Source organism: Mastomys coucha, unplaced genomic scaffold (assembly GCF_008632895.1).
Source record: "Mastomys coucha isolate ucsf_1 unplaced genomic scaffold, UCSF_Mcou_1 pScaffold4, whole genome shotgun sequence".
Classification (NCBI taxonomy): Eukaryota; Metazoa; Chordata; class Mammalia; order Rodentia; family Muridae; genus Mastomys; species Mastomys coucha.
Window position 1 is genome coordinate 10498780 of NW_022196910.1, and position 20412 is coordinate 10519191.

Here is a 20412-nt window from a genome sequence, read left to right on the forward strand (position 1 = left end):
GACAAACGGTAAGGTGAGGTACAGGGGTGGCCAGAAGGATGAACCTTGAGAAACAGGCAGAAATCATGGCAGCACTGGGTCTGGCCACCATGATTCAGGACTCCATGGACCAGTCTCTTTAGAATGCTGCAGCTGTCATTGTCACCCTGAGCAGCCTCCTGTACAATCTATCTCCTTCTTTTGCTCAATCAACTATTGGTTGAGCAAGCATTCTGTCCTGAGAATTGGACGTGAAGGGCAGATGGGACAAACTGTGGAGGATTCTGTCCTGGAGAATAGCTGGGCTTTTACACACTGAAAATTAACCCTCAAGAAGATGGAGAGACAGAGATACTGGAGAGACGGTTCAGTGGTTCAGAGCAGGCGCTGCCCTTGCGGAGGGCCTGAGTTCAGTTCTAAGTACCCAAGTCTAGTCACGGCTCCAGGAAACTCTCTTCCTTTGGTCTCTGCAGGAACCTGCACTCATGCTCACAAGCCTACATGCACATAATTAAAAGGAAGTAACTCTCAGTTTTAAAATATATGAAAGTAAAGAAAAAATGACATTTTCTAGAAAGCAATCTTTTAGCTAGTGCTCATTTTGCTGCTGACAAAGGTTCAGAAGCAATGACTTGGTGGCATCTTCTACCTCACAAATCCTTGTACAACCTACAGGACCAAACCCAGTGATTTATGAAATCATATCCTATTTCTCCAAATTTAAACACCCTTTCATGTGAGAACAGTAGGGGCAGAGGGATTGCTTCTTCTGAGGGCAATTACTGTATGTCGACCCCTTTCATTATTGGAGTTTCATGCATAGAAATAAAAATGCTAGGTGGCACTGACCTCCAGGGCATGTTGGGAGAATATCATTAATGCAGCACCCTTGGTGATGTATATTGAATACTGGCCACCAAACACTGACATTTCAATGAAAACTACCACATTCACCTGTGTCTAATATGCACCTTTTCTTATTTATAGTTCAATTAAGCATGAGTACTCGTGCAGTAATTTGCCTGGCTTCTCATCTGAACCTCTGTCCCACTCCTTCCTTCCTTAGAAATGTAAGTTTCCTTAGAATTCTTGTCCTAGCAAGAATTCCCCTTCCATGTTTCCCAAGTATATTTTTTCTATGCATTTTGAACACCAATAGTGTTTTTAAAAATAACTATATTTATAGGTCTACATATTGCAGGTAGAGGTATCCACATGTGGTGGCACATGCCTTTTAACTCAGCACACAGGGACAGAGGCAGGTGGATCTCTATGAGTTTGAGGCCAGCCTGGTGTACATAGCGAGTTCCAGGCCAGTCAGAGCTACAAAGAAAAACCCTGTCTCTAAAATCAAAGAAAATACTGGAAGACAGAGGAGCCTTGAGGGAGATCTGCTTTGACCTTCTGTGGAATCCTGAGGCATAGAAATGACACAAGAGACAGGGACCTGCCAAATGTCCTCTTGTCTGTGCTGGTTAAGATTTCAATTGTCTTGTTTTCCAATCTGAATTTCTTTTAACCTTGTAGTCTTAATTCTTACCTCACAAATCTCCTCTGTAGAGAGTCCTGGCATAGTTGTGACATCTCTTTTGTGTTCTCACTACACATCCCTATCAGCTTACAGCAAGCTGATATTATCTTTTGTTCGTGTACTTGTATGTAACCAACTCCCATGCTATCCCCACGCCAGGGTAAGAGCTTAGCTCCTTGTTACTCCTTGTTACTCCTGTGACATTTGCTGACAGCTGGCTCACTGGTCTCTCAGAAGCTCCTACTAAGGCCCAGGGAAGTCAGGTGACTTTCTCCAAGCTGGCTTCCTAGGATACTGAACTGCATTATTCACACTCCCTGAGGGGCATCTCATCCCTCCTGGGATGAAGAAAAATCGCCCATTTGGCCACTTGAAGCCAGCAAGAGCAAAGCTTGCTTGCGCTAGCAACTTTCCCTACCTGGCTGGAGAGGGAAAGCCTGGAGGTTGAGAAAGGAGGGGCTCGAGGGGCGGGCCTGGATGCAAGGCCCTTCTTGCCCCAGCCAATGGGCTCCTCTGCATAAGCAGAGAACAACTTGCCCAGAGGAGGCGCTCTCGTACTGTGCTGGGCAGAGGCAGAGCACCCAGGCTGCAGCGCTTCCGCAGATCCTGTAATTGGCGGCGCCGGTCCGAGGTACACATGGGCCACCGTAGCTGGCATTGTCGGTAAGCCAAGGCAAAGTCGAGTAGGTGGGTTTTCTGGCCATAGGGCGCACTCACCCTGAATCCGAGCTGTTGGCACGTCCTCAGGCGGTGCTACTTCCCCATAAGCTCCCTCTCTTTTGTTAGCAGAATGTTGATGCTGCACGTTGGCGGGATGCAGGGGCTCCATGAGCCCGGAGTGCCACCCTCTGGTCCCAGGCTGCTGTTGCTGGGCCCTGGCTCTGGTCCCTGCAGAGTACCGGAACCCTGGGGCTCTCAAAGCTATGACTACTGAGGTATTCAACCCAACATCCAGACCTGTCCCGGGAAAGTGATTCCTCTGGGAAGCTGAGACCACAGCAAGTACTGGTGCTCTGCACTGGATCCCAGCACCTGCTTTATGCAGGTCCCTCAGGACCTGTTGCCTTGGGTCTGGGGCTCAGATCTGTTGCGCAGTCTTCTATTTCCAGCTATCCTGAGGCGAAGGAAAAAACCTTGGAGGGTTTTCCTGGCCAGACTAGGACTAACGCTGATAGAGCTCCCTGGTTATTTATTCATGACTTACTTGGCTATATGCCAGACACTATGATCAGCTCTAGCGGCCTAAAAAGAATCTCAGGAGTTGCTAGGGCTTTACAGGGATAGGACAGGAGGGATTGCAGTGTGGTGTAGTGCAAACAGCAAGAGGTGGGTGGATCGTGATGCAGCCTGGAAGACATGCAGAGACTGGAGAGTTTGCCAGCCTGAAAACTGGGGAGGCAGAGGCATCAGGGACAGAAAGAATTTCAGGTAGACTTTTCTATGGGCAGATGAAAGAAGTGAAGAAGTCAGAACCTCTGCTAATCAAACAGCAGATTACACAGTAGGACCAGGACCTTCAGGTGGGACATAAACTGCAAGGTAGAAGGGGCTAGCCAAAATGTACACAGGTCTAGAGATGCATGCAGCCTTACAAGTTTATCCTAGGACAAGGGAGGCTGGGAAAGAATCCCAGTTGTTTCCACGGACACTCTGCTGGCTCTGTGGGCAGTGATGGAGGCTGGTGTCTACAAGCTAGTAAGTTGTAAAAAGCTGGTTTTCAGGCAACTTGGCTGCAAAGACTCTGGCCCCTTAAGGCTGACTATCTGACCAGGGCTCTGTAACCCTGGCTTCTGGGCATGAATTCAGGCAGGGAGATGCTGCTGCCATGTGAGGCTCACTTCTGAACTTTCGTGTCATTGTATCAGAGGCTGTGGCCTCTATCTTGTTATCAGTGATAGCCCTTGGGGAGTTGAATAGAGCACCCGTGCTCACTTTCTGATACCTGGTCCCTGTGTGAGAACGTCTGCCTTACCTTGGCTTACCTTTCTATCTCCCAGGGCCCGGTGGCTACTGTTGGGGTTGGCATATAGAGATTGGAATAGCAGCAAGAAAAAAGGCTCCTGGGAAGTGAAGCTAGAAAGCCACTTCACCTATTTGCCTTAAAAACATTATCGGCATTGTGATCTCTTTCTCTGTCTTTCTCCCCCTCTCTCCCTCCCCCTCTTTCTTTTCTCCCTCTCCCTCTCCCTCTCCCTCTCTGTCTCCTCTCTCTCTCTCTCTCTCTCTCTCTCTCTCTCTCTCTCTCTCTCTCTTTCTCTGTGTATAGATTATTGTGCCTAGTTGTCATAAGCAAGGTTCCTTGTTTAAAAGGTCGGAGACTCTAAGCCAGTTACTTTTAAGTTGTTAATTTGCCTCAACCTAGAATTACCAAGGCATAACATTTCAGTGACGGACTGACTGTCTAGATAAGATTGGCCTGTAACTATATCTGTCAGCCATTGCCTTTATTTGTAAGTTGATTTATGGGAAAACCTAGCTCATGGTGAGCTGCGCTCTTCTCTGATATCGAGTCCTGGATGTTGTAAGTATGGAGGAAGTGAGCTGAACAGTAGGCATGGGTTTATTCTTTCTCTGCCTTGCTTGTGGCTGTGGCTTAGCTCCCACAAGTTCCTGCCACCTTGACATACCCTCAAAATATGGGCTTTAGCCTGAACTTGTAAATTAAAATAAACCCTTTCTTAGCTGAGTTGCTTTGTGATATTTTATCACAGCAGTTGGCATGAACACAGAACTGGTGCTAAGATTTCTGTGTAGAAGGGGTCCTTGAGACGTTGCTTTACTGTTCAAGCAAGTAAACAATGGGGGTAGTAGCACCATGCACAGGTAGACACTGGTCCATGATGGAGGGGAAAAGAAGATGCAAGCCACCCTCTGAGGCTTTCGAAAGCCACACTGACCGGCCAGTATGTATACAGTGCTCCCAAAGAGGGCTTCAACTTAAGGTGTCCCTGAAGCCAGATGGTTTCCAACTATGGACACAAATATGAGCTGTAAGCAGTTTGTAGTCATCACAGTGCTTTCAAGCCTAATGGAGTCCCTGCTACAATAAGAGTGACAGCACCCCTCTCAGTATGTCACCTGTTACACTTTAGGATATGCTCTTATTGATGAGTCACTCAAAAATTCAACACTTATTAATGCAACCAGTCTGTTTGGGAGGCTGTCCCAGGCAGGGAGATACAGGTCGTTCTGCTAAGGCAGGAAAAGTGGTGAGCATTGCATATTTTAAAAGAAAATATTGAAGGATGGACCATTGCTATGTACGTACGGCATATAGGAGAGAAAGGGTTTTTGTTTTGTTTTTGTTATTTTGTCTTATTTTGCTTTGTTTTCTGCTGAGTGATTCTTTGTGTCTTGCAGTTCAATGCAGCCTCCTTGGAAAGACTATCCTGTTGGAAGTGGACATCTCCCTTTCCTTTCCTTCTCCCTTTATAAGTACTTTTTAATTTTATTCTGTTCCCTTTGCTGATCTTCCTCACTACACCACAGGCTCCAGGCCATCCAAAGCTGCATCATTCCTGGGGTCCAGCAGTGTTAAGCACATCCTTCTTCATTACATGTATGAGTGGATGGTTGGGAACTGGAGACTGAACCCCGAGATTCACCCATGCTAGACACATCACCTATGCCCCCATCCCAGAACTTATGTCTGTGTATCTTAAAGAATGAAATGAATGGTGAACTTCTTTCTTGGGATTATCAGGGAAGCACTCTCTCTCTTTCTTGCTCTCTCTCCTTCCCTCTCACCTCGTGTGTGTGTGTGTGTGTGTGTGTGTGTGTGTGTGTGTGATATTTATTTTGATACATGATACTCAACTGAGCTAAGATCAGGAAGTGGAAAGAATAACTTGCCTGTGGACCATGAGGCAGAGGAATACAGCTCACTGTAGTGGAAACATTACTTAAGGGTTGCATCAAGCCTGTTGAGATGCATTTGAAGTTGCTTGGCCTTGGAGGCATACTGAGTACAGATTTTACTCAAAGTGCAATGAAGCTAGTGAAGTATTTTAACCCATGTAATGACCTGATATAATATAATGTGATGTGTTTGTTGATTTTTTTGCCTTGCCTCTAAGAGGCAAGCTCTGTAAAGGAAGAAAGAGGCCAAGACAATATAGTTAAATAAATAGGTGATCTAGCTTAAGTTTTCAAAGTATCCCAATAGCTAGAGAAAATACTGAAGTCTTGGCATCAACTAGAAGTCAGATGGCTACTGAGACATGGGTGTCTTGTGTAAGCAGAGGGAAAGAGCAGAAGTGTAGACATCCTATGTCTATACTTTGACATAGAATGGGTAGGATTTGCTGCTATCCTTGATTGAAGGTATATAGAAAATAGAGCTGGGCAGTGGTGGCGCACGCCTTTAATCCCAGCACTTGGGAGGCAGAGGCAGGCGGATTTCTGAGTTCGAGGCCAGCCTGGTCTACAGAGTGAGTTCCAGGACAGCCAGGGCTATACAGAGAAACCCTGTCTCGAAAAAAACCAAAAAAAAAAAAAAAAAAAAAAAAAAAAAAAAAAAAAAAAAAAAAAAAAATAGAAAGGTCAGAAGTGACTGTTAGGCTTATGGCTTAGGGTTAGCTGGATGAAAGGTCTCTATCACAGGGTGAATGGATGAATGCAATGTGCCAGGTGGACACAATGACCTGTTAGTCAGAAAATAATCAAAGTAATTATAATACATGCAACAGTGTAAATGGACCTTATCAACATTACATAATTATAAAAAAGAAGGAAGACACAGGGCTGGGGAGAGAGCTTAGTGGGTAAAGTGCTTGCTGCTCCAGCATGAGGAGCTAAGTTCTGATCTTCTACACCCATGTGAATAGGCTGAGTGTGGTGGTGTGCACCTGTAACCCAACATTAGCAGGTAGAGACCAGGAGCTGGCAAGACAGCCTATCAGAAGAAATGAACTCCAGGCTCAGAGAAAGAGTCTTTCTTAAAAGATAGGGTGGGGAGTAATAGAGAAAGCCATTGCCCTTCAATCCATGGCCTCTGAACATGCAGTGCTGAGTAAGTGTGCAAATACATGCTCGCACAGACACACAGAATGTGGGCATAAGAATCCAGATGCTGCCCAGTGTCACCATTTTCCATACATGTAAATCCACAGACACAAGAAGGAAAACAGCCTTTGTCACAGGCTAAGGTTAAGCAGGAGTGGGTGAATGGTTTCCTTTGTAGCAATGGTGAGGCCTTGGAACTAGATAGAGGTGGGGGTTGTCTACAGTATGAAGGTGCTAAGCGCCACTCAACCACGTTCTTCAAAGTGCTTAATTGTGTACAATGTAAGATCAACTTTTAAAAGGTTGGATGGATCGTATGGGTGTTTTCCCAATGGGGAGACTGGGGAAAAGCAGGCTGTGTGGGGCTGGCCTACTGAAATGCATCATGTATCCATGAGGAGCATGCATTTGATGTGAGTCTGTAAGCCTGAGCTGGGATATAAAAAACAGTTGTCCGCTCTCAGATGTCAATCATGAAACAGCTGACTTATTGTGACAAAGTATATGGAGGAAAACATATGATGCTGGGCCGTTCTTAAATGTGATATTCACGGCTACCCTATAAAGAAAATAATGCAGTCCTTGTTAAGACAAAGAAACCAAGAATAGACTTCCCACCTCAGTCACGATGACCAAGATCAGATAGTTAACTCATGTGGGTCCCAGTCTTCCAGCCCTCTGCCTTTCTCATCCCAGCATGATGATCCATTTAGAACTTCAACACTAGCCTTTCCCTCTGGCTCCATTGTCCCTGTCAGCTACAACCGAGCATTCACACATGGCAGACACTGTTCTGGGGATATGTGGATGAAAAGGGTAGGCACAGATTTAATTGCATCATGCTGGTCCAGAAAACAAGCAAGCACAGCTCCCAGATACAGCCACCTGAGAAGCACAGAGTAAGGGTACCTCTCCCATCTTTACAGGTAGGAGGGAGACTCCTATAAAACACGAGAGCGAGGCTGAGGTTTGAAGTGGTAGCAGATGGAATGAACTTGAGGGAGGCAGGGATTTCTAGAACAGCTGGCAGCCTCTGAATATACCTATATGAGAATTCACTTTCCAGTCCTCTGTTCTTCTTTGGTTCTGGCACTCATAGCTCATCAACTATATCAATAATTTCTGGAATCTAGCAGACTGTGCAAGACAAATGTAAAATGCAAATCAACTGGCCAAGCTTAACTTTAACTTCATGCTGTACACCATGGTTGAGGCCTTTAATCCCTTAAGTCATGATAGGGGCAGATGGATCTCTGTGAGTTCCAGGACAGCCTGATCTACATAGCGAGTTCTAGGACAGCCAAGGTTATATAGTGATAACTGGCTTTTTTAAAAAAGCAGTAACTTCACAGCTAATTAAGATAGGGTGCAACAGCCTGGCCTTAAAAATGAGCCTCAGCTCTTGGGCAAATTACTTAGGTTCTCTTTTGTCCAATGCAGATGACTGACCTCAGAACCTCATTCAGGGTAGGCTGGTCCCCTTCCATGGAGCCCATCAGTAGTACTCATTTTACGTCTTATTTTGAGACATCATGATCTCACTCTGTTCTTAAGGGTGGTCTTGAACTTACTCTGTAGTTCAAGCTAGCCTTGAATAAGCCATCTTCCTTCCTCAGCCTCCTGAGTAGCTGGAATGGCAGAGCTATGCCTGGAGGCCTGACTAAACCTTATTTGTGAAAGAGGAACCATAATGTCCACTGTTCAGAGTAGGACGTGAATAAGAAGAGCCACTAAGTATTGAGTATATTTTATAAGCTCAGAGAAAAAAGTCACTACCCTTGGCAGGGAAGAGTTCTAAGTGCATGGGTTCCCTGTTTTTTACACTGTTGAAACAGATATCCACGCACCCTCTAAGGGCTGTGGCATGGATCATCTGAAGTATAAACTACATGTTTAGGATACCCTTCAGAAGAGCCAGATTCTAAAAAAGAAAACAAGTTGAGGAAACACTGGCATAAACCAAATCCTTTTTGTTTGGTAAGTAGGAAAGGGTTAATCATCTAGAAATAGGATTTTGCCTTTTAGGAATTATTAGCCAATGAGGGAGCTCAGTGGTGATGTAATGCCTGGGGCGGGCACTCCATTGGTTAAGTATATTGTTTCTCTGGCTTCACTGAGAAGCAGAGCTGTAACAGAGGGGTTAATCATGATCCTTTCTTCTCTCTCTCTCTCTCTCTCTCTCTCTCTCTCTCTCTCACTCCGCCTTTCCTTAGTGTGAGGAAATAGCAGAGCTCAGCACACTGTTGGCATTTGCTTTCCAATAAAAGCCACACTCGCCTCCTGCCTCCCTCCCAAGTAGAGCACATGTTCCAGTAGTACTACAGAGGAGGACCTAGGAGGGGTGGGAAGAGTTGGAGGAGGAGGAGGAAGAGGAGGAGTTGTTCTTTAGATGAAAGAGAGCCCCTTTGCAGGGCTCCATGCCATGTGGATGGGCACAGCTCCACATGCCCCATTTAACAGCCACCTGCTTCTGAGCATTGTTCAACCTGGAGGGATCCTCAGAACTAGGAGGTGAGCCCAAGGATCTGTAAGAGGGAGAGGGGCTGGAAGGTGAAGGGAAACTGTCTGGGTAGAGGGCAGCAACAGCCCTAGGCAGGGTGTCAGGGACCAGCTCTGGCCAGTGACTGCCACTGGCCTGCCTTGTAATCTCAGGGAGGCAGGACTCCCTTTCTGGGTCTGTTTGCTAAAGTACACATGGCTCTGGCAGGTGATGGCAGGCACTGCATTCAGGAGGAGCTGGAAACAGACTTGTCCTTGGTGTAGCTTTCTGTCAAATGCTCCCTAAAGATAAAGGCTTGGCTTTGGGAATCAAGCCAGGACGGGAGCTCATGTGCCAAAGATCCAGCTATAAAGCTGGCCCTTCCTTGTTTTGTCTGTGCTCCCTCCCTAGTCCTCCACCCCAGCAGACTATGGAGTAAAATTCCTCCAGGAATCACTGGATGCTCGCAGAGGTTTTATCTTGTTTACCAGGAAGCTTCAGGTCACTGGTCCCTGAGTTACTAATGTGCCTGAATGAATCTGGAGCACTCTCTACCTGCTCAGGCTGGGTTGTCAGAGGGTAGAGAATGCCTCAGTTCCTATTATGCTGTAGTTAGCACCGTTGTGATGGTTTTCTTGTCTGTGTGTAATGAGGTATAGGTTGTTCAATTGTTGCCGAAGCCAGAAACCCCTCCCTACCTGTCCTGAAAGGCTTCCAGTGCACATGTGTCTGCTTCAGTGGGTACGCTAAAAAGAGCAGAGGGGGGCATACATGTGGGGAGCTCTGGAAACTGCTGCTTGTTGAAAACTCTGACTTTCAGCTCATCAGAACTTCAAGACATTCTCATAGCTCACACTTGCATCTCATGCACCCTCTACGGCATGATCTTCCTGTTACACCCCCCATCCCCAAGCAGAAGTAAAAAGTTCAGCTACTCCTATGAATTTAGTCACATACGAGAGGGGTTCCAAATGTCTTTAAGGAGAGTGGAGCCTACAAAGGGCCCTCTCTGCCTCTTGTGCAGCCCTTGGTGTCCGCCACCTTGCCTCTAGGCTAGGCTTTGTTGATGAAGAACTGACACGTCCTTGAGCTAAGTCACTAGCTTTTTTTTTTTTTCTTTCTGAGCCTCCTTTTGTTTTCCCATCATAGAGGTTTAAAGGGACAGGAGGAATGGATATTTAGAGCCTTTCTAGCACTGGGTGCTTGTGCCTTAGATAGGAGTGAGCTTCAAAATGAGTGGGTGGGATGAGTTTGATGAGTACACAATGTTTAAATAAAGGGGCATGCCACCTGTGTTGCCTGGGTGACAGGGGCTCCACAGTAGTTAAACACTATTTTTTGTGCATTCCCAGGAATGGGCAGATTAACTCCACTGCACCACGGATATGTAAAGTCAAGGCTGTCACAAGTGGAGGGACTTGCCAAAGGTTATCCATTTATTGAATAATAAGGCTGATATCTAAACCCATTCTGGTAGACACACTGGAATGGCAGCAGTTGCAGGGGTGAAGAACAGGGCTGGAGATGGCAACCTTGTCTGCCTTTGTTTGATTTTTTTTTGTTTTTTGTTCTAGAAACCATGCCCCGACTTTGATATTGGTCAGCCCAGCCAGAGTATTGTGGATTGTTTGTTTTACTACGTGCGATAGCTGCAGATTGGAGTACCCTGTGTCTGAAAGAAAACTCATACTCTACAGACTGGGCCCCTCAACTTATAGCTGAGAAAATGCAGTGCAGAGAAATCGGGTTGCCACATGTCTGTTCATTAGTCCATAGATGTTAAGAATTGGGAACCATGTCTTCTTGTCTTAGGTGCTTCAGGTTGTATTCTTCTTATTTGAAGAGGTTTTTCTTTTAGTTGAGCAGTTTGAGATGAACTTAATTTAGTTATTCTTGCTTCCAGGTCTCTTTGTATTTTGAAGGCTAGAGTAGACTCACAGACTATATAATCTGTACTTGGCTTTATGACAGGTGTCTGAGGCCAGTGTGGAGTGAGCAGCCATAATGTGAGGCTAGGTTATTATCCTGTAGTAGGTTCAGGACACAGGACACATTTCATGTGGGCTTTGCCTCCTATGTGAGAAATCCTCCCTCATGGGTGGACTGAGACCAATTCCCTGCACGATTCCCTGCACGTGTAGCTGATACATACTCCATGCAATTATATCAGCTCCGGTAACTTATGTTTTCTGTTCTTTGTCTTCCCAACTAAGTTGCTTGTTTCATGAGTGTAGCTTCCAAAATGTTGAACAGAATTAGTTGCTGGTATTGTATAGTGGGGAGGCAAGTGTCAATACATTGTGTGACACCTGAGAAGTCAACATTAAAAAAGGCAGATACATGACACTTTGGCCAGTCCTCATGTGGTTAAGAAAGCATCCAGATGTGCAAAGCATTATTATAGGAAAGAAACAGTCATTATTCTACAGGACTGGAGGACACAGCTCACATGGTAGAAGTAGAGAGAAGAGCCAGAATATAGAGAGGCAGACAGCGCTGTCCAGTGGAGGAGTGTACACCTTACATGCTCTTACTAACAGTGGGAAGAAAACCTGGCAGTAAATAGAAGCCTACAGCATTCAACCTTCCCCTTAGACCTCAGATTTCTTGGTTTTTCTTCAGTCAGAATAAACAAGTATATAGCAGGAACAATCTTATTCTTTAGGTAACAAGGCCATAGTATGAAATGAAGAGCTGTGTAGCCAAAAATACCTTTGAAAACAATTTAGTCACCAAAAACATGCATTATATGTGGGTTTTGTATATGTACCCTTCAACAGCAATGCCTGTGCTGATCAGTGCCCAAGATACTGGCCAAGCCTAAAAGAAGTAAATGGGTTTGCATGGGGCTGCAGACTGTTTTGTCTTCAAGGTAACTAAAAGTTTATGAGCTGGTGTGGCTGGGAGTGGGGCGTTCCCAGGCATCCTTGCTTGCAGGATTTATGTCATTCTCTTTGTATAAACAGCCCCAACACTCGAATGCATGCTGAAAGTGTTTTAGACAATCTTGGCAATCAAATGACAGTACCTGGGGAAAACCCAGCCCAAGACATGTTACAGAACAGATGCTCAATAAATATTTGTGGTCATCAGCATCTTGCTCTGTCAGCCTTGACTATGCCAGTCTTTGAGAAACTTCAGAGGAGAACCAGGCCATTTTAGAGCTGACCCCTCTGACATTTACTCTCAAGAACAAGCATTGCTTCCCAAATCCCAAGTGGATAAAGAATGGGGATGAAGGCTAGAAACACCTGAGTGGATGATGCATCAGGTGTTACGTACCTTTGTGGTGTGACATTGGGTTTGTTACCGACACTCTGTGTATTTAGTGGCCTTCAGGTGTACGGCTCACTGGGCTGACTCTGAGAGGATGCACTAAGCCTGTAGGATGGTCAGAACCAGGTGCTAATCCTCCTTTGAAAGATACTACAGGGACATTTCAATTCCTCACAGTGGCAGTGCTTCTGGGCAGCTTTCTCTTGGTTAAGGTTCACGTACCTTTACTGTAAGAAAATATGAGTGTCCCACCATGGTGTCTCCTAGATCCTGTTGCTGCTCAAGCAAGCTACAGGAAGATGTCAGACTGAATATAGTTTTAAAGTGCCAGGATGTGAATTAACCATTTCTAGGTAGAGGTTGCTCTGTTTTTGAAGTACAATACAAAACTAAAATATGACACCAGGTCCAGAGCAGTGGGAATTTCACGACTAAAGGTTCATCTCTCGGGTTTTTCCATTTATCCATTCAACAAATACTCGAGGCATTCTTAACTGTGCTTCGTGGCATTCTGTTGATAGAGCAGATATTCAGTTTCATTTGAAGCTCAGGAGTAGGTGGAAATATCTTGGAGAAATTGGAAAGAGTGAGTCTAAGAGCAGGTAGAGCAGCCAGGTGAGGGGGAATTAGAGAAGATATCATTAAAGTGTCCCTGGAGCCAGATTTGTTAAGAGATTTGTGGGCTAAGGAAGGGAGATTGGATTCCATCCCAAATTGGAAGTTTTAATCAAGGAAGCAACATGGGTGGACTGGCTGACTAACTTGCTTTCTATTAATTTTAGTCATGATCTCAATATGTAGTCCAAGGCAGTGTCAAACTCACAATTCTCCTGCCTCCACCTCTGAAGTGCTGAGATTACAGGGATTTGCTTTCATGCCTGGCTGACTCTTTCTCTCTGTCTCTGTCTCTGTATCTCTATGTTTCTGCCTCTCTCTTTCTCTTTCTTTTTCTCTTTCTCTCTCTGTCTCTCTGTCTCTGTCTCTCTGTCTGTCTCTGTATCTCTTTTCTGTTTCTGCCTCTCTCTTTCTCTTTCTTTTTCTCTTTCTCTCTTTGTCTCTCTCTGTCTCTGTCTCTGTCTGTCTCTGTCTCTGTCTCTGTCTCTCTCTCTCTCCCTCTCTCTCTCTCTCTCTCTGTGTGTGTGTGTGTGTGTGTGTGTGTGTGTCTTTGTGTCTTTGGAGCATGTGTGGATCCATGTAACTGTCAGCTCCATGATGAATATACTGAATAGCTCCATGATGCAGCATGCCTCCTCTCATCCTGCCCTAGCCACACACATCTCACCTTTAACACCTGGCAACCATAGATCCCATCTCTACTGCCTTGCGGTGTCTCCACAAGAATGCCATATGCAGAGACATGTCTCAGTCAGCAAAGTGTGTGCTGTTCAAGCTTGAGAATCTGAGTCTGGATTTCTAGCAGAACCCTACCACCACCACCACGACTATCAAAATTTAAAAAAAAAAAAAAAAAAAGCTTTGAAAAGCAAAATATGTCTTTAATCCCAGCACTAGACAGGGGTTGGAGAGAGAGAGATCCCTGAAGTTTACTCACCCATGATTGTAGCTGAATTGGTGAACTCCAGGTGTTGTGAGAGACCATGTGTCCTTGCCCTCCATGTTATTCTTGATTGGTGAATAAAGATGCCTATAGCCTATAGCTGGGCAGAATTGAAATAGTTAGAGCATGGGATTCCCGGGCTTGGGGTTGGAGGAGAAACATGAGGAGGGAAGAGAGGAAGGTAGAGAGAGGAAAAGATGCCATAGGGTAAGAACCTTAAAATCATAGTCAAAAGGGCTGACCAATTGGAATTCAGAGCAACTAGGTGGAGCATAGTAAGTGAAAAGTCAGGTTATCAATAGAAAAGTAAAATCTAATAGCATAGAGTGTAGTAGATACCTGCCCAGCTTCAGTGCTGACAAAGGCTTGTTATAAATTAAAGGTCACGTGTATCTTTTATCTAGGAATTACATAACCAAAGGTGGTGTAGAAGCTCCTGATTGAGATTTAATATTTCAACAACATATTGGCATCCAATGTGAGGCTCGAACCCATGACTCTGAGATTAAGAATCTCATGCAAAGGTAGGGTAGAAGCCCCTGATAGAGATTAAATATTGCAGCAATACTTGCTTTCAGTGTTTTCCTGAATGGTGACTATCAGTTTCACATCATTTTTTTTTCTTACCACAGTATCTGCCAGAAAAAGCTTAAAAGTTTCTTTTAGCTCATAGTTTTGTAGGGCTTCAGTCCATCATGGCAGGGGTGACATATGGAAGAAGCTACAGATCACAGCAGACCAGGAAACAGGAACTAGGACAGATCCAAGGTTGGGCTTACCCTTCAAAGCACACCCCTGGTGACCTACATTAGCTAACGAGGCCCCACTTCCTAAAGGTTACCCAGCCTCTTGAAAGTGGGAAATACACATTTAAACCCTGAGCCTACTGGGAAGTGTATATTAATTAGGATTCTCTAGAGGAACAGAACTGATAGAATGAATATATATTAAAAGGTGATGTATTTATTAGGGTGGCTTACATGGTATGTGCTAGGGAGTCCAACAGTAGCTGTCCTCACACTGAAGAACCTGAGAACCATGAAGTTGCTCAGTTCATAAATGCTTCAGCAGTCGCACCCTGGTAGTAATAAATAATAATAATAATAATAATAATAATAATAATAATAATAATAATAATAATAATGAGGAGGAGGAGGGGGAGGAGGAGGAGGAGGAGGAGGAGAATGATTCTTGAGGAGACACTGGTTTTTAGTCCACTTTGGAAGCAAAAAGAAACAGGAAATAAGGGTTGGCAGTAGTGGCAGCCACAATGACGGAATCAATGAATATTGGAAGCACGGTAGGTGAACTTGCTATTGAAGAATGGAAACAATAAGCCGAAGTGCATAACTTTTCCCTCTGATGTTCTTTTGTCTGGACTGCCACTAGAGGGGGCTGCCCATATTTAGGGTTGGTATTCCTGCTTTAAATAGCCTGATCAAGACAAGCCCTCACAGGTGTGCCCAGTAAATTATCTTTTAGTTGATTTCAGATTCAGTTAAGTTGACCACGGAGATTAATGTAGCCCTCACAGGGACATTGCAGATTCAAACTGGAGCAATGGCTCTAAAGCAGTGGATGCAATCCATCAAGTCCTCAGTTATTAGCACTGACTTGCTTTGGTGAAATGTTCCAAGCAGGAGGTCCACAGAGTGTCTAACGTGATAAGGGCTTCAGAGAAACACCTCCCACTATGAAAAAAGAGCTAGCTGCATGCGGTGTGTGCAGAGGTTGGCAGAACACTGTACATGGTACCATTTGCAGCTTTCCCTGAGTGCCTGACAGACTCAGCACCTCCTTTTCACAGATTACCCTTCCTATTCACTAAGGGTGCCAGAGCCATGCTCCACTGTGGGGTAGCTTCTGGTTTCTTACTCACTGCCTGTATGTGAAGGGTAATTTGTATGGGATCATCTAACTCTTGCTAAAAGCCTGGAAGTAAGCTAGAATGATTATCCCTGTTGTGTGATGGGTAAAGTGGAGTACAGAAAGATTAAGAGCTGGCCAAAAGTGGTAAGACCAAGAAGCAGAGGAGATGGGAATTGATCCAGAGAGTTTTGAGTGTGTTGCATTGTCCTTGGTGGAGCATCCTTAGAGGACGAGAAGAAAAGAGGGACAACCACCAGCCATACCCCAGGGAGGAAGGAAATGGTTACTGAGGACCATCACTGTTTTATAGTATTTGTAAGTTCCCCATGCAGAGGCTATTTCAATAATGAAGGGAAGGCTTGAGGATCATAAGTGTTAGATTCATCTCTCAGCAAGCTCAGATGATAAGAGAAAGGATGTGGGAAGAGCTTTAGTGACCAAGAAAATAAGACAACTTAAACCTCCCTCTCATTATGCCCTTCCCTTTTCCCCTTGTGTGTCACTATTCCCACGGAACCATAAAGAAATAGAGAAACAGTGACAGACCAAAGTATGGATAACATCAATGTCCAACTCAGTGTACCAATGGATTTTACTGGACTTACCTACATTAGCAGAAATGACTCCCAAGACAACTATACCACCCATTGTGGGCAATGGTTCATGAAAGCTGGAAACCAGGAGTGCACTACAAAATTAATTGAAATCTCAGCAGGTTAGAAACTGTCTCTTTCAAGCAGTTCAGTTGGCCTGAGCCTCTTCAGCTCTTACTTGCTCTGCTGGTCTCTGCTTCTTCCAGTTTGTCTGGTCTCTGTTTCATTAACTCGAGGCTATTTGGCTTGTCTGGGTGTCTCAGTAGTCCCTACTGCTTATCTATGTATGAGGAGGGAGGGCCAGGTAATCTGATCAATTTCAGGGAATTCCTGAAAATTCTGAGTGGCTTGCTTCCTGAGCTTAACAAGCTCTTTATAGAAGAGAATGTTTCACCTCCATTTAGAGCATTTTATGCCTTAATGAACTTCCCTCTAAGATGGATATTTTTATCTAGGAAAAAAACTATGCAGCACCCTTTCATATCACCAAGGTTTTACTATTCCCTCTCCCTTAAGATTTTTCTTCCCTCTTCCCATCAGTGATCCCTTTCTTATTTTCTGGAGTGCACAGGTACTCCAGTTTAAATTCACAGATCTAAGGATTCGATGCCAACATCCACATAGGAGCAAGAATATTTAACATTTGTCTTTCTTGATCTGAGTTAAATTAGTCAGTATAATGTTTTCCAGTTTCATTTATTTATCTTCAAATTTCATTTTCCTTTATAGGTGAATAAAGTTTCATTATGTATAGGCACCATGTTTTCTTGAATCATTCATTAGTTGATGGGCATCTCAGCTATTTTTGTGTCCCATTTGTTGTGAATAAAATCACCTATGAACATGGATGAGCACGTCTCTCTACAATAAGAAGTAAATTTGTTATGATATTGCTGGGTCATACAGTAGTTCTGTTTTTAATTTTCTTGGGGAACTGTCACACTGATTCCAGTGACTCCACTGACTTACAACTCTGCTCCCACCAATGGTGCCTGACAGAAGAGTATGCTCCTGCCTAGAATTTTGTTTGCATAATCTTACCCATTCTGCCTCAAGTAAAATGAAATTGCAAAGTAGTTTTAATGGACATTTCCCTGATGACTAGAGATGAGCATTTAAAAAAATATATATTAACTATTTGTTTTTCTGCTACAGGTACCAGGGTGAACCTATTACTGTTATTTTGCAAAGTGGACATTGGAACCTACTGCCCTTTAAGTTTATAATTCTGTCTCTATAGACTAGAATCATTGTCAGACCTCAACAGATAAGGGTTTTGTTGTTGGTGGTGGTGGTGGTTTGTTGGCTGGTTGGTTTGGTTTTGGATAGTCAGTGGTGGTTAACACAGAAACTCACAACCGCTCAAAGTGCAGGGAATAAGTGCCTATTTGATGCTTGACTGTAAACGGGACATCAGCATCACACACACACACACACACACACACACACTGCTCAGGCACTATTGTGGAAGAGGGAACGGAAAGGTTGTAAGAGCCAGAGGTCAAGAAAAACCATAGCTAAACAATGTCTTCTGTACATGACAGGACAGTTGACACATGAACTCCTAGCAACTGTAGTAACTGGCACAAAATGAAGCTAGTGAACATTCTAGAATGGAGGGAGAGGAGCTCAGGAACCTCCACCTGTAATGGAGGAACTCTTGGCAGTTGATGGCTTCTATGGGAGAAGAGTCAGTTTTCTTAAAGATATGGGCCCTGGGAGGCGGTCCACACTCTAGTGGATGGTTCCATGTGGACAGCACACAATGGAGCTGGTGGACTTGAAAAAAAAAAAAGACATGGAGTTGGCGGGAGTTAAAGGAAGGAGTAGAGGATGCATATGATCAAACACCTTGTACATGTGTCTAATTCCCAATTAATTAAATGTTATTTTTTTTTAAAAGAAAATAAGTCTAAATGGCTGTAAAGGAGGGCTGATGGGAGGGAGCTGAGCCTGCCATCAGCATTTTGGCAAGGCTTGCCTCAGAAGAGCTGTTACTGCAGAAGCCCAGGGAACAGCTGCCAGGCAGCCCATCCACTGAGGAGAGCCCCTGCCTTGCCCACTATGGGCAGTAGTGCTACCAGTGGGGCAATCTGATCCCAGGATCCCAACGCTCTACATACTCTGCCTGTTAGATGTCCTCTGCCTTTAAGTGTCACAGTTCCCACTTGGCTGAGGCTCAGCCACTTCAGGGCTGGGAAAACATTTGTGGGGAGGGAGGTGTCTAGAGTTAATGAGTTCCCAATGAGAAGCTACCCAACAGGGCACAAAATTACCCCTATTTTTTTTTTTTATTTATTGAAAACGTTTTTAATGCTGTATATTTTAATCATGCTTTCGACTCCCATGTTATTTTAATCTGTCTTTCCCCGACCCCATTTCTTTTTTCTTTTTTCTTTTCTTTTCTTTCTTTCTTTCTTTTTTTTAATGTACACATTCCCTTATTGCTCTGTTCATCTACTGGGAGTGTTTCCAGCTTCCCAGTGAGGCTAGAGGTTCAGGCAGCTCCTCCTCTGACCCCCAGGAGGCGCTGTTTCTGAGGAAGGAAGGTGGAATAAGTGGTAACTGAGCAAAATGATGAAGAACCTAGATATTGGGATCCCAGCAGCCTGGTTGAGCTATGAGGTGGCTTGTGTTTCCTTGGATAAATTACAAGTCTTGAGGAGATGTGGCTGCCTATGGATAAAAATCACACAGGCAGAACCTTTTCCATCTAATTGCTAGGAATTCATGGGAAAACACAAGAGATGCTTAGCTAAGGGCTTTTTATGTAATGGGACAATTAAAAATAATTTCAGTAAATGTTATTACTAATATAATATGATAAGTTTTATTAGAAATCAAAATAAGCAAAGGCAGAGAAAGTAACCTCTTTTCTGTGCTTGGCTCTAACAGTTGGGGCTAAGAAAGACTTGCATGAAGAAGTCTTCATGAGGGCCTTTCATTTGCTGATAGGAAAGAAGCTCGGAGGTTAATAGGATAATTTGCCCAGAGGGTGGAGCAGAAAGGGGTGGAGCTTATATTCAGGACCCAAACCATCTCTCTTGGCCAAACCCTAGGGCTGTGGCCACTGGGCAAGTAGTTCCCCCTCTCTGGGCCTCAGTTTCTTCCATCTGTAAAGCAAGGATAATAAATTACTGTAGAGGAGAAAAAAACTGTCTCTGTCAGTGGTGTGAGCTTTCACAGGGGTCAAATACCAGATATCTTGCATATCAGATATTTACATTATTATTCATAGCAGTAGCAAAATTACAGTTATGAGGTAGCAACAAAGCCAATGCAACATGAGAAACTGCTTTAGGCAGGTTGATCACTGTCCTCTGTCATCTCTGGGTCATTTCCTGGGGCCCGATGCTATCAAAAGGACAGACTATCAAAGAAAAACAGTTTCCAAGGCATGCAGTGCATACAAGCACTTGCTTGTCATCCTCCCACGGTTCAGCCGGAGACTGTTATGGTGAGACTAGAGTGCTTCAAGTTTTGAATGTTTTTTTTTTTCCAAGCTAGCAATGTGTGTTGTGTTCCTTTTCCATGATGCTGGACTGCTGCAGCCAGTGGTCCAGGCAATCTTGTGATCTCAGAGGAAGCATCCCATACCCTGCGGTGTGCAGCATTGCTGAGCTAAGGTGTGCAGTCACTTAGGCTTCTTCTCTGCATTGTCACCTTCAGGTATTTTCAAGTCTCAGTGTAGCAGTGGATTGCAGCTGCATGATAAATCACAAGCACTTGAATGTGAACTTGAGCCACCCTGAGGGATAAATGGACCCTGAACTGGAAAAACCTCTTAACAAAAGAGCAGAGATGTCCAGAGAACTGATAACACAGAGGGAAAGGGCTGAGTTTATCAGACAGGAAATAAGTTGGAAACTAATAGAAAAGCTAATTGGTAAGAGTTTATCAGGGAAATTGTGTTGTGGGATGAGTCCTAAAGGATCAATGTTGTCTGGAGCAATTAGCTCATGTACTTCCTGGTGGACATTGAGACACAGGCAAAGGGGTGGCCTGGTTTTAGGCAAACAAAGGGTGGCGAGCTCTTCCTTTGATCTTTCTTTTTAAAAAAAAATTTTTATTGCATTATGATGAGAAAAGTTACATGATTTCAATTTATCTGAATTTGTTAACA

General features: G+C 44.3%; 1 protein-coding gene across 4 annotated transcripts in view; it reads left to right on the top strand.

The window, feature by feature from the left end:
• The first annotated feature begins 2052 nt into the window (after window positions 1-2052).
• Syn3 (synapsin III) overlaps window positions 2053-20412 on the top strand; it is a 467567-nt gene continuing 449207 nt past the window's right edge. For 2 of the 4 annotated variants that reach the window (XR_004112682.1, XM_031348897.1), the window contains exon 1: window positions 2053-2173. The gene's annotated coding sequence lies outside the window, so the exon portion shown is untranslated. Of the gene's footprint in view, window positions 2174-2194; window positions 2446-8633; window positions 9026-20412 lie in introns of those variants that run through there. The other 2 variants (XM_031348899.1, XM_031348898.1) reach the window with 2 other exon arrangements.